The 14,687-nt window shown below is 43.0% G+C and overlaps 1 long non-coding RNA gene across 12 annotated transcripts in view; it reads right to left on the bottom strand.

The window, feature by feature from the left end:
• The window catches only part of LOC102161687 (uncharacterized), a 308,192-nt gene that overhangs the window by 276,475 nt on the left and 17,030 nt on the right, over window positions 1-14,687 (bottom strand). For 8 of the 12 annotated variants that reach the window (XR_014819659.1, XR_014819669.1, XR_014819665.1 and 5 more), the window contains exon 3: window positions 12,711-12,868. This is a non-coding gene — a long non-coding RNA (uncharacterized LOC102161687). Of the gene's footprint in view, window positions 1-9,345; window positions 9,484-12,567; window positions 12,681-12,710; window positions 12,961-14,687 lie in introns of those variants that run through there. The other 4 variants (XR_014819671.1, XR_014819664.1, XR_014819668.1 and 1 more) reach the window with 3 other exon arrangements.

Raw genomic sequence — 14,687 nt, 5'->3', positions numbered from 1 at the left:
TTTTTTTGTCTTTTCAGGGTCGCACCCACTGCAAATGGAGGTTCCCAGGCTAGGGGTCTAATCGAAGCTACAGCTGCCAGCCTACACCAGAGCCACAGCAACGCCAGATCTGAGCCACGTCTGTGACCTATAGCACAGCTCATGGCAATGCCTGATCCTTAACCCACTGAGTAAGGCCAGGAATCGAACTCAAAACCTCGTGGTTCCTCGTGGTTTCTGCTGCGCCACAACGGGAACTCCCAGAATATGTTTAAAAAAAAAAAAAAAAGCAGGACCCCAGACAGGTGTGTAACTGTTTGAATGGGCTATCTCTTATACAACTAGGAATAAGACCTACTTGGAAGAAGTTTTGCTCTAGAAACTGTTGATGCTCTTGACTTATTGAGGGGAGTTCCATAAAATGGCCATTACCAACTGTATAAGACAAAACTCGTGTTAGCTCAAAGGTTAGTCCCTGTTTTAAAATCCCAAAAAAGATAAACCCTATTATGGGCCATTTCCACTTTCCCCACTGCTTCCCTGACAAGAGGTAATGTGGGTCTGAGGAGGAAACTGAAGATTCATGGCCCAAATAGAGCAGAAGTCTTGTCTTGTGTAACTGCCCAAATGCTAATACAAACTCATTGTTGCTCAATTTGTTCTTTAAAAGCTGTGCTTTATTCTATTAACTTTGATTTGCCCTCTTAGCTTCTGTCATTTTTCCATACTGGACTGTCCTGGCAATCCTCCTCACCTTTCTGTCTGGGTTTCAGTCTCTGACAGGGGCTCTGTGCCTAGGTCTCCCTGCCAGGATCCATCTGGCCCATCGGTAACTAACAGTCATCTTAGCCTTGTCCAGTGGTGATAGCTTCACCCGTAGATTTAACTGAGACAAAACTGAACAACTTACCATAAATATCGGAGTCAAGAAAAAATTATTAGGAGACTAGGCGTACATAAGTTTAGATAAAAACAGAGAAGGCAGGACGACAGTGTGGTCCAAGTAATTTTCTCTGTGCAAAGATGCCTTCTATTTAGTATAACTAAACACATTACTTCTGGGGAAAAAAAAAAACAACAACAAAAATTCACACTCCAAAAAAGGGAGAAAAACTAGTATTGAGAGCAATTATGAGTATGACTTAAAATGTCACTTTTTATCTGTTGTACAGGAGAGTAAATATCATGAAAACTTAACCATGATAAGGAAAAAAAAAACACTTAACCATGATGAAATATTTGTCAAACAGTATTTGTTCCTATATTAAGAAATTAATACCCACATGCACAACTTTGAGTTGATAGAAACTAAAAACTTAAGGTAATAGAATTAAGGATTTCATTTTCCTTTTTAGAGTTTTATATATTTTTCAAATTTTTTGGAAAGGCGTTTTGGAAATAGAAAAAAAAAAAAAGGTCTAAAGCTAAAAACTCTTTAACGTAATTTTTCTTACTGAATAGTTATTATCCTGTTCATGAGACATGACCATAATAACTCAAAGCCACTATTTTTTTTTTTTTTTAATTTGGTTGAACCTGCAGCATGCAGAAATTCCCAGGCCAGGGACTGAACCCATGCCACTGTAGCAACCACAACCACTGCAGTGACAACATTGGATGCTTAAACCACTGAGCCATATGGGAACTCCTCAAAGTTACTATTGACTTCATCAGGATGAGGCTAGCTATGTGCTTAAGTAATAATTGAAGTAAGGATGAGAAATAAATTTTACGGAAAGTAAGAATAATACTATGCCTTATCTATAAGATCCCAAACCAGAATATATTTGAAAATATTTGAGTGACTGACTTTTTTTTTTTTACTTTTCGTCTTCATTAGTGATACTATGCAGCTATCTATAGTTTGGTATCTCTAACCACCAGATAACAGTTGTGATGACCAAAAATGCCTCTAGACACTGCCAAATGTCCTCTGGGGTAGGAGAGAAATCACCCCTGGTTGAGATCCACTGTTCCATAGTAAGTTATTACTACCCAAATATTTTGATTATCTTTTTAACTGTTACCTATTACCATGGCCACATTAATCATGCCAGGATTCACAATGATCACAATGATTAAAGAAATTACAGATTTACCCTGGCACTCAGGATTACTATCATACTATTAGACAGAGCCTGGGTATGTTAAAGGAAAAAAATTCCTATAATTAGAAAAATAAAAGATTACACAAAAAGAGCAAAGACTTTGGTTGTACACTGGAATGAAATTACATTCATTTGTTGAAGTGGTCTGAACGACTCAAAAATACACAGCAGCTGTTATTCACTTAGCTACAACATAGCTGATATTAACACACATTTTGAAAAGGAGGGCTGTTGCTTCATAGAACAATTCTGCTGATATTTAAGAAGCAATGTCAGTGACTCATCAGACAGTCAGGCATGACTTCTTCCCCTTCAATGTTCCTTATCATTTTTCTCATTGCCTTTTTTACTTCAACACATGTTCAATGGCAGCCACAATCAAAATTCTGTTGCAAAATTAAGTATCTTACTTTTATTTCACATAAATAAATTATAAATGATCATAGTTAAAAACATAAATAATAAATACTCTCTGCATCACCATTCTTCTAGCTTGTAGTGATTTTTATTTCATCACTGTGAATGGTGGATGGTCTTTTGTCTCTTCTAAATGTCCCAATCTTTGTGGGATAATTAAATATGACCCAAAAGCAAAATAAAGTTTAAGAGGATTTTTTTCTCATATATGCATCCCTCATTTGTACTATTGTTCTCCAATTTCCTTTTGAAACTTGCAAAAATGACATGTGAGTTTAAAAACTTACTTAGCTTAAAATGGCTCCTTTTTTAAAAAAGGCAAACACTGTAGTGGGATGCTGGGATTGCATTCATCCCAGCATGCCCCACCACTGTTCTTTGGATGGCAATCACAGGACCCAGACATCAAGCTGTGGAGGAGATTCTTCCAAGCAACAGCATCTGGCTCTTTGGCAAACTGAAAAGGCAGTTGCTCTGGTGGCTTTGGAGTTGCCTCTGGGTCTGTCACAGGGTAAGGCTATGGATGGAGTGTCTGGATTCTCATCTTCTTTTCGTTACCATCTTTCTCACATACCTTTTGACATCAAGAGACTCACAAACTTCTATAAAGCAATTACTGCCCTCCTTAAATGTAATGAATATCTACATAATCCCTATTGTACTTCAAGAAGTAGTCCTTTCCATTGCCCCATGCCTTATGAAAGTGTAAAAATAGGCGAGCATTCTGGCAGCAGCAACACTAGCATTCTATTTCATACCCCACCTGCAGAGAGAATCAGAAATTAAATGTTCTATTTTCAGCCCTAGATATTTTAGGCCTGCATTTTCACCTTCTTTATTTGCAACAGATCTCTTTGCCAGTTAAATTTAATAAAGTCATATTTATAATATGAATAGCTACCTAATCTCATGGAAACTTTTTTTTTCTTCCTCAAGATTTCAATCTAATCTGGCAAGGTGGTATAAGGACTATAGGGGCTTAGTTTGAAGAATTCATGGCACTTTAAAATCATAAGTGCAGTCCCTGGAACAAACAAACACTTTGAACACAAGAACTGGCAGCTCTAGAACAAAAGGGTTCTCATATCCTCTTAGCTGTAAAGGAAATTAAAAAGACCAAATTTGGAAAGTAAATAGTGCATTTTTCAGATGTTTTTAGGTTTTTTTTTTTAAAAAAAAGCAACCTTCTAAACACTTTGTACCACAGATATTAATGAATATGGTCTCTCTACAGACTACAAACTATGTATGTATGACTCTGAAATCACACTTAAAAGGTAAAATAGGAGTTCCCGTCGTGGCGCAGTGGTTAACGAATCCGACTAGGAACCATGAGGTTGCGGGTTCGGTCCCTGCCCTTGCTCAGTGGGTTAACGATCCGGCGTTGCCGTGAGCTGTGGTGTAGGTTGCAGACACGGCTCGGATCCCGTGTTGCTGTGGCTCTGGCGTAGGCCGGTGGCTACAGCTCCGATTCGACCCCTAGCCTGGGAACCTCCATATGCCACGGGAGCGGCCCAAAGAAATAGCAAAAAAAGACAAAAAAAAAAAAAAAAAAGGTAAAATAACTACTGGTGAAGAGATGGATCAAAGACTCTACTGGGTCCAGACAAGGCAAAGATCGTAAGTTTGCTTTATAAGAGGCAGCATTTAATTCCTCCTGTTAGAATTCATCAGAAAAAAAGGGAGGCTTTATACACTGACCACTTTTTTTTGCCGTGCTCATGGCATGTGGAAGTTCCCAGGATGGAACCAGAACCACAGAAGTAACAATGCTGGATCTGAGACCACTAGGCCACCAGGGAACTCCTACACTGTCTACCTCTATGGAAACTCAGTTCTAATTTATCATTTGAGCACAGCCAATAACTCCATCAATGACCAATGGAAAAATCCATGGAATTTCTGTTTTATGAATGGACAGCAAATTAAGAAGAAGGGAGAGGAAGTTCCCTTGTGGAGCGAAGCAGGTTAAAGATCTGGTGTTACTGCTATGGCTCTAATTCCATCCCCGGCCTGGGAACTTGCACACGCCACGGGCACCGCCATTTAAAAAGAAAGAAAAAAAACAAGAGGAATAGGAAGGAAAAGAGAGTCTTTATAAGACTTTGTATTTGAGTGTAAATTGTTACTGTGGAAATCCTAAATTCGCAGGGAAATAAAATCCATCAACTTCAAGGTCTCACAAGTAGTTGAAGCTAAAAAGCCAAACACAAACAAATAAATAGGCAATGACTACGTCTAGCCCAGAAAACGAGACTTAAAAAGTAATTCTTATTATAATTATTGTGAATACTTTTTTTTCATTCTCTTAGAAATAAGATAAAAATGTAATGATGTCACACACACATATAGTCTCTAGATACTGGATAGAGGTAAATCTCAAGCTTGTGTTTATTCGCATTTAAAAAATTATCTTGGAGTTCCCATCGTGGCTCAGTGGTTAATGAATCTGACTAGGAACCATGAGGTTGTGGGTTCGGTCCCTGGCCTTGCTAGTGGGTTAATGATCTGGCGTTCCCGTGAGCTGTGGTGTAGGTTGCAGATGCGGCTCGGATCCCATGTTGCTGTGGCTCTGGTAGGCCTGCAGCAACAGCTCTGATTAGACCCCTAGCCTGGGAATCTCCATATGCTGCGGGAGTGGCCCAAGAAATGGCAAAAAGATTTTAAAAAATAAAAAAACAAAAAAATTTAAAAATAAAATAAAAAATTATCTTCTACTTAAGAGCACATAATCTGTCCAAATATATAGTAAAATGTTAAAATAAAAAATAAAAATAAAAAATAAAAAAAGTAAAATGTACACTCGGTTGCCTTCTGATTTTATTTTATTTTATTTTTATTTTTATTTTTATTTTTTGTCTTTTTGCTATTTCTTTGGGCCGATCCCACGGCATATGGATAGGGGTAGAATCAGAGCTGTAGGCACTGGCCTACACCAGAGCCACAGCAACATGGGATCCAAGCCGCGTCTGCAACCTACACCACAGCTCACGGCAACGCTGGATCAAACGCCGGATCGTTAACCCACTGAGCAAGGGCAAGGACCGAACCCACAACCTCATGATTCCTAGTCGGATTCGTTAACCACTGCGCCACGACGGGAACTCCCTTCTGATTTTATTTTTTAGAAACAAATCAAACTGGAACATTAAGAGTCATCTACTTTTGTCATTTAATGCAAACAACTCCTACAGCTTTCCCTAGGAACACTGCTGGGGATGATCAACACAAGTACGTACAACTTTGAGTAACTGACAAATCTCTTCATGCTTAATTTTTGTCCCTGAGAATCTTCTATTCTCTAGAAAATAGAAAAATCAAGACGATTTCTGCCCTCATATTTGGGATGGTGAATTTTCTAGAAGGGAGTGAATAATGTCAAGTTTTAGATCGAATTCTTTTTATAACTATTTGATTCTGCTTTGAACGAGGAAAAAAATTAATTTAGTTTCTGGTCCTGAGCATGATTCTCCAGGCATAAACTCCTGACAACTGCATAGTAGGTCCCTAAATATGTTTGCTGAATGAATAAACAAATGAATGAATATGAGTTCATGTTAACAATCAACTTTTTAAAAAAATACTTGTGCTCTGGAGACTTCCTGGATTGATAATCACACATCTATTAATTAATTTTTTTTAGGGCCAAACCCACAGTATATGGAAGTTCCCAGGCGAGGGGTCAAAATGGAGTTGCAGCTGCGGCCCTACACCACAGCCACAGCAAGGCCAGATCAGAGCTGCGTCTGCGACCTATGCCACAGCTCATGGCAAAAAGTGGGATCCTTAACCCACTGAGCGAGGCCAGGGTTCAAACCCACATCCTCATGGATTGGATATTAGTCGGGTTTATTACCACTGAGCCAGGACAGGAACTCTGATAATTGCACATCTTTAGAGAAATCAGAAATTCCAATAGAAAATTTTGCACATGAAAAATATTCATCCATCCTGCTATGTGTGAATAAGTTGGTTGATGGACCAAACTGATCCAAATGCACAATTGGATTTAAGACTATGTAAATTGTTAATTTTGCAATGTAAAGTATTTTTTGCTTTTATAGGAATGTCTTCATGAAGACTCAAGCATTGACTGCAGTTGTATCTAACCAATGTCAACCATCAGGACATTTAAAAATATTTAATGATGATGAAATTGTTTGGTTTCCCTCCAAGGGTTTTATCATAAACAGGCTTACTTGAGGTGACCTATTCCTTGATGACTATCTAGTGTCTACAGAATGTCTGTTAGAAAAAGACTTCACCTAGGCCTTTGCTACTCCTGGGGGTTGTTTGCTTTTTGGCTGTAACTGCATACAGAAGTTCCCCCAGCTAGGGATCAACCCACTATCGAAGTGCAACCCCAGCCACTGTAGTTGGACCCCTAACCTCCTGTGCCACAGCGAGAGCTCTGCTATTCTGTTTCTTTTTTTTTTTTTACTGAAATAGTAGGAAAAAGTGAGAATAAATTCAGGGCTATAACTCTATTGATATTCAATATCTGTAAACCATGCCTGTTTCTTCTGTGTTTCTTTGACCTATTTTATGTATCAAATACAAGAGAGCAAAACCAGAAGGAAACTGCTGTTCAAAAAGTAACCCAGAACTTACCATCTACTTTTGGTGTGGTCTGTGTGTCTCTTAAGTTGTGACTCTGTCATATTCAGAAGCTAAGTATTGAATGCAATTATATCTTTCGCTTTTTGCTTGTTCATTAGTTGAATAAGCTGCCAGAAACCCGCCATTTAGGCTAAGAGCTACTGTCTGTTGCTGAACTAGCTTAAATGGTATTCAATAAATAATTAGGAATGTCATTATTGAGTTTCCATCCAAAGTCACACACATGCTAATAAAGATGCCTCCAGCATCCACATGTCAAATGCCAAGAAACAGATCCACAAATACAAGTTAGTCTGTTGTTACTCTTATGTCGTTGGGCAAGCATTCCATCTAAGGTTCATGCTATCCCAAGAATCGAACCATCTCTTACTGGTCTTGGTGACATGGTCTCTCCCTTGATACCCAGCTGACATACACGAACTCACCATAGCAGAAACCAAGGCTTATCTGGTAAATAGTAACTGGAGTACTTCAAGTTTTGTCGTCTGTCCAAAGGAACAGGAAAAGCTGCACATACATCATACAGCATGAGGTGGAGGAGGAGGGGAGAAGGTCCCTAGACCATAACAAGCAGCTGATAGCTAGCTCCCATCAAAAGAAGTTTACAGTGCTTTAGAGGTCCACCTCTCTTGTGGGAGGGAAAAGGAGGAGTCTGGGGCTTCAGGGAACACTCCAAGTCTGCTTGTTTTCAGAGGCTTCCAGAGACTCCCCTAACCTGTGGGCAGCATCACAAAAAAGGCAACTCTGCAGGAAGTCTGTCTTTTTTTTTTTTTTTTAGGGCCACACCTGCAGCATATGGAAGTTCCCAGGCCAGGGGTTGAATCAGGGTTGTAGCTGCCAGCCTACACCACAGCCACTGCAACTCAGAATCTCGGCCACGTCTTCGACCTACACCAGAGCTCATGGCAACGCCTCATCCTTAACCCACTGTGCAGTGCCAGGGATGGAACCTGAGTCCTCATGGATACTAGTCGGGTTCATTAACCACTGAGCCACTGAGACAGGAACTCCACTGCAGGAAGTCTGTAGATGAATAGATGGACACAGGAGGGAAAGTGGGGTGTGAATGATTGAGGGATAACAAGGCTGGCCCAGGGGCACTGGGGGCTACAGACAGAAGTGTGCATTTGTGGGAGGAAGTTTCCCTCAAGGGAAAGGCCTGTGTCCAGTTGAGCGTCCTCCTGGCAGCCCTGGAGGTCTGCTTACCCTCCTCCCTCCCAGGCACCTCCCACCGGCGTAGACCCCGGCGGTGTATCTCTCCTGGCACCCAGTGTGGCTGGCCAAGGTGAGAAGCCTCCAGAATTCCCCAAAGAAGCGAGACCCACTCCCAATTGTTTGGTGAAGAGAGGAGACCTGATAGGCTGAGCGCCCCCTAACCCACATTGAGGGGGACAGTGATACTGACCGTGGAGTGCCGCCTCCCCTAATCGCCCGAGCCTCCGGCTGGCAGCCAACGCTGGGGATGGGACAGGGGCTGAGCGAGTTCCAGGGGCTGTAGGACACCCAGCAGCAGGCGTCTAGCCCCTCGAGGGCTCCAGTACACCTCGTAAAAACCCCAATTGTGATCTCCCCTTCCCCAACCTGTAGCAGTCCCCGGGGCTTGGGGACGGCGAGAGACCACCGCGCCCTCAGGTCCCCGCGCGCCGGAGCACCAGGCTCGACCCGCGGCAGAGCCACGCCTGGCACAGGGCGCCGCCGCTCTTTCAGCGCCAAGACTTGGGATCCCGGGGTCTTCCCTTCGCACGCTGACTTGGGCAGCTCGCAGCCCTGGGTTCGAGGCGGCCGGCTTACAGCCTGAGTTGGCCGCGCCTCGCCGTGTAAAGGAAAAGACCAGAGGTGGCCGCCTCCTCCTCCCCATTTCCCAGTCTGAAGTCGGAGTGTGCTCGAACCTAGGAAAGGCTGGGCTTCCCCTGCTTTAACACACACGCACGCGCGAGCACACACACATACACACAGAGAGACGGACACGCGCACACGCACGCCTGCTCTCCTGGCCCGAGTTGTAGAGGGGGCGCTTTGGCAAACTTGCTCGATCCGCCGGATGACCATTTGCGCCCAGACGCCCCACCTCCACCCCAAACTCTCAATTTTAAAAGTTTTTTTTTTTTTTTTCGCCACGACTTTTCCGTAAGTGAATCAAAGCAGAGCCCAGTCGCCGAGGCTGCCCTGTCCCTTTAGGTAAACTTTTCAAAATGCACCAGGTGGCTCCAGGTCTCCAAACCTTTCTGAGCGCGGGGGCTGCGGCAGTCCTCACGCGTCTCCGTGTGCAACCGGGAGGGCTTCGGGTTTGCGCGCAGACACCGGTGGCCCTGGCGCCTCCGGCCAGGCGGCGCGTCCCGGGACCGCACGACTCGCGGGAAGGGGCGCCTGGCCCCGCGCCGCACTTGCCCAAAACTAGCCTAACTGTTCACAGGCGGCCCTGGCGCTTGCACATTAAGAAATCCAAATTAAGGAGTGGGTGAATCGGGGAAGGAGGGAGCTAGGAGAGTTTGCACTCTCTATCTCAGGTATGAGCAGTTTTCACTGACATTGATGCAACTGCATTAGAGTTAATGGCAGCTGCCTGCTTCTCATTATTAATTGTCTTTGTGTTTGGATAAAGTATGTAATCTTCTTCTCAACCACACCATTAAAATAGGTTGCCTTTTCAATTAAGAACTGTCGTGAGCACAGCAGTCAATTTTCCTAATGAAGATGCATTATATTTTCACTTTTTTTAAAATGAAGGAAAATTCCAGGTTTTCATTAGACACGATTACGGAGAAATACAAGAGAGTTTCTCTAAAATTTATGCGGCCGAGTAGTGCATTAAGCACCAGGCTTTTAAATAAATTGAAATTTCTGGAGATAAAAGGAAAGCATGAGTATCAAATATGTCCAAACCCACTTCATTCAGATTTCAAAAAGCAAATACGACAAGTTCATTTTTTTTTTTTCAAATGCACTTAACAGATATAGCAAAAACAAGTCAGTCACTGAAAAATATGCCTACAAACTTTTGGAGGGATCCCTTCTAGTTTAGAGATAATTTGCAGATCTTAAACTAAAGCCGTGGTTTTTTGAAAATGGACTATGCACATTTAGATAACATGCAGTCTTTGAACAAATACATCAGTTTGATCATTAACAGGCAAAAAAATATCTGGGCTGTGCACCTACAATTAGTTTTTGTTTATCTGTTTTCTTCCTTGCTTTCATATTTCTTCTTAAAAAAAAAAAGACAAATTGAAAGCTAGTCACTCTAGCAGAACTGCTTAAAATTCTATGCCTTTGTGATAAGCAACTTTTCATTTACTGTAAGAAATTAAAAATCACAAAATTCTAATGTTGAAGTTTAAAAATTGGTCAGAAATGTTTATTCCAGGATATGAAAGTGGAAAGCTTGTATCACTGAACAAAAATGAAAAGTGTGTATTATTCATTTTCTAATCTTGGGAACTGGGGAGCCTGTAGTGAAAAGGATCTGTCAAGATCTATGTTTTCTTTGTTAATAAAAAAATTTAAGTTAGTATCTTTTGCATATGAAATGCTATTATAGACAAACCCTTTTTTTTCTCTCCCCATTCAAACTCTCATAGGAGCCACATTATAGAATAGTGTTTGAGAAAAAATAAGTCAAATTCTTCTAAATAGAAGAAAAAAGTTTCCAACAACAGCCAGACTTTTTTTTTTCTTTGTAAGGCAACATCAGTTGGTTATTTTGCAGACATGATCTTTTCCACGTTTTAGGTGTTATGTCTTTTAAAAATTGAACTTTTTTTTTAAATCATCCAGCCCCTTAAAATGATCTGCAAAGAGTGGGGAATTAGATTTTCGATTAAAACCTTATCCCATCTCGAAGGATTACTTTATATTGATTCTTAAATATGGCTACAATTGATGGGCTCTAATTAAAAATCCAAAGGAAAAGTCTGTCGTGCCCATATAAAAGGAGCTTTTCATATACGGGAAATAAAGCTTGTAAAAGGTTACAAATAAAAGATTAGAGATTTATCCAAACTAGTTTAAAGCTTCACTGTGGTTTTCTTTTCTTCTTTTTTTCCTTTCTTACAAAACCATTCCTGGGTCTTTTCCCCCCCAGTTTTAAATGAAGTTTGCAAACAGGCAAGATATTGGACTGTAATGGTTGTTTTATATCAGCTCTGTAAGCTCAAGGCTGCTGCCTGCTGTAGAATTGATTTCAAGGAAACTTCAGGACCAAGAGATGAAAATTATATAAACTGACAGCTACCACCCTTCAATAATCCATCCACATTCCCACATTCCCGTCCACACTCTCCTAACACACCCAAACCCACACTCACACCCCTCACATTGCTCTCACAATCACACATGCCCTTCCAATCTCCCACCCTAACCTTTCTCTGCACACACCCTTGGTCCCCACATGCTCAGGGACAGGCGCATAGTTCCCAGCTCACACTCAGCTCATAAATGTCTCACAGCCCCACATCTCGCACTTGTCACACAATCTTAATCCGTTTCATTCCGGAACAACATGGTCCCCCCCCCCTTTTTTTGCATTTGAAATTTGCCTCCGACTCTTTTATCAGGACAGCACAATCCTATCTTTGAAGTCGTTTCTTTCCCCCTACCCTCTTTTCTGAGGCAAGAGCAATGCAGGGAATAAGCGACCTAAGCTTAATTCATAAGTGATCTGTTGCCTTCTATTTTCACCCCAATTCTGCCTGCACCACCAATCTTTAACTCTCATTTAAAAATTAATTAAAGTTAATCTTGTCAAAGTTTTTAATAAAGACATATTTAAAAACTTAATGAAAAATGACTTTTTTTCCTAAATATTGTGGCAGTTCTAAGGCAAGATGTGGTCCCCCACTGTCCACTGAATCACTGAAAAGATTGGAAATTAATCTTCATATTTCTGAAGTAAGTGTTCAGGGAGTCTAACTGGTTCCTTTCCCCCTGAGAGCTGTGTTCTCACGGAATACGGGTTTTGTTCTTCTTCTTTTTTAATTAGCCTGAAAGAATCCTGCGATCTCTCTCTTTTCTCCTCCCACTCCTTCACTCCCTCCACACCACCGTACTTAATAAACTTGGAGGAAAGTTTGGAATATTTTAAAAGAGGGCTGGCATGTGGAGTGGAGAATGTGAGCCCACCAGACATGAGTCTAGATTTCAAAATATGAGTATCGGCCATATTTTGGAAACTGCACGCAAGCTCTGACAAATAATTTGATTCCCCATGCATTGCTTTTCTTAATTTGCTTCTGAATATTTACATTCATAGCAAGGTAATTATACATGACAATTAAAAAACATCCTCTCATTAATGAAAATTACCTGAAAATATAAAGCGTGCTACTGTAAGTCAGATTCATAGAAGACAAAATTTAAGACCGAGGACACAGGAAAAAAAAGTTAAACATCATCAGAGAATATAAAATGATCACATACTAAGTATATCGGAAGTTGAAGGACTTACAGAAAATTGGGTTAGACTTTTCATCCAAGGAGTCTTTTTCTCCCACCAAGTGTCTAAGGTTTTCGGTACAGCAGCCCAGCCCCCCTTCCCTCAAAGCCAGTGGCTTTTGTCCTGACCTAGAGTGGGGTTTGTGGGAACTGTACCTGAGCCAGGCTGTCTGCAGTTTCCAAATTGACAAGAAGAGACTGGAAGATAAAGAGCATGTTCTTACAGGTGAAGAGCAATTTTGCAACTTTTCCAGGAGACACCCAGGAGAAAGCTTGCTTGCTACCAACTGCTGCTGGGTCTGGGCAGAATTCCTCTAGAAAGAAAAAGAAAGTCTTTTTTCCTCGTCTGCCTCTTTCTGTCTAGTTCTCCTTCTCCTCTCTGTCTGTCTCTCTCTCTCTCTTTCTCTCTCTCTCTCTCTCTCTCTCAGATCCAATCTTTTAAGAGCTTCAGCACATTGCTAAGCTAAAGGGAAATTCTCTTTGATAAAGCAGTGTTTCCAGCTTCTGGGTTTTAAAACCTAAATCTATATTCAAATCTGGCTGAAGGTGTGTTCTGGGATTTATGAAAGCCTCTTAAAGGGGTAAATTTACCAAACCGTGACAAAATCATCACAATCTTACTTTAGACATCTGAAGTGGATGAGAATTTTAAAGAGACCTTTGTTTATTTAACACTGTCCATTTCCAACTCGTGGTTTATTGGCCACGCATTTCGGCAAAAGTTATTAGACGAGAGGGCAAAGGAGAAGCAGGAGCTGTCTGCTCTGGACCGCGGGAAAGGAAAAAGCCCTCCCACGCCCCCACGGCGCGGAAATCTGCCCTGTCAAACAGAACGGGGGAATTTTCAGGGAGATTCAGTTGTCCCCGCCATCTGAGAGGACATCGGGCTGGAGGAGTTTCCCACGACTCCGGATCCCACAGCAGATAGATCGCCCAGTCTAAAAATTTTCACTCACTTTGTGGACATCACAAACGCGCGTTTGATATCTCTCCACCCCATCCCACCCCCACTCTCCCCAAGGCCTCCCCCACCACTCTTCCCCTCTATTAGACCCTCAACGTCCATTTTTCTTTTTCGCTCTTTGTTGCTTTAAAGGTCATTGTGATCAAACTGAGGGAAGCACTGTCCTTTCTTGGGATAGGAAAGGCACTCTGGCTCAGAGGGTCGGGGTGGATTGCCCTTCCTTCATCGAAAGCATGGTGACTCTGGCCCAGCGTTCCCCACCCACGCCGCACCGGGCAGACCACCTGGGGCATTTGTCGCACCCCCTCCTCAACTAAAGGCCTCGGGGCTGTCGCCAAGCATTTTGGTACAGTTGGGGCGGAGTGAGAAAAAAGGTCTGTACTCACCCTCCCCCCAGCCCGGGGCCCCAGAAAGTCGCGACTCCAGGGAACGCGACAGCCAATGGGTCCCTTCAGACTGGAGCGGTCGCAGAGGGCCCGGGAGGAGATGGGCAGACCCCAGGCCGCTCGAGGCTTCGTGGGGACCCGGGGCCCAAAGCTCTAGAGATATCTGCGAGGCTGGCCGCGGCCGCCGACTGCCCAGCCCCAGGCCGAGCCGGAGTCGGAGCCCAGCCCGGCTGCGGAGCGCTGGCTGCCTCGTGCGCACTCTCGTAATTCGTTAATTGCTGTAAATCCCAAGGACGGCCACATTTGATTACACATACAGTATAAGAACCGACAACAAAGCGACGAATTAATTACCAACTTCATTAACATAGGTCCCCAAATTAAAAGCAGCGAGCTGTTTCTTTGGGCCCACTTGCCGTGGTGGCGTGGTTGGAGGTGGGAGGGTGTTTACGAAGAGATTCTATATTTCTTTTCGGGCTTTGGGAGTTGTGAGGCAGGAACTGTCTTCTGCTCTCCACCCCCACCTACCCTGCCTTTCACACACCCTCAGCCGGTCCACTGGTGCCCCCCCCCCCCACGCCCAATCCGTTTATCCTTTTCTGGGGACTCCGCTCTGTTTGCGAGCGGTCTGGACCAGCGCTCTGTGCCAGGAGGAAAAGTTGGGCTGGGGTTCGCTCTCTGCGGCGCGGTCCCCGGGTGCTGACACTCTCCAGCCTCTGGGCTCGGGCCGCCGGGCTCAGTTAGCTCCAGGCCCCGCCGCGGCTGGCGCTGGGGTGGCGTTCG

This window comes from Sus scrofa, chromosome 1 (assembly GCF_054392235.1).
Source record: "Sus scrofa isolate SSC_HxYL_T2T_F1_AM1 chromosome 1, Sscrofa_HxYL_maternal_Yorkshire_Landrace_v2.0, whole genome shotgun sequence".
Lineage (NCBI taxonomy): Eukaryota > Metazoa > Chordata > Mammalia > Artiodactyla > Suidae > Sus > Sus scrofa.
This window is presented reverse-complemented; position numbering and strand designations above follow the sequence as displayed.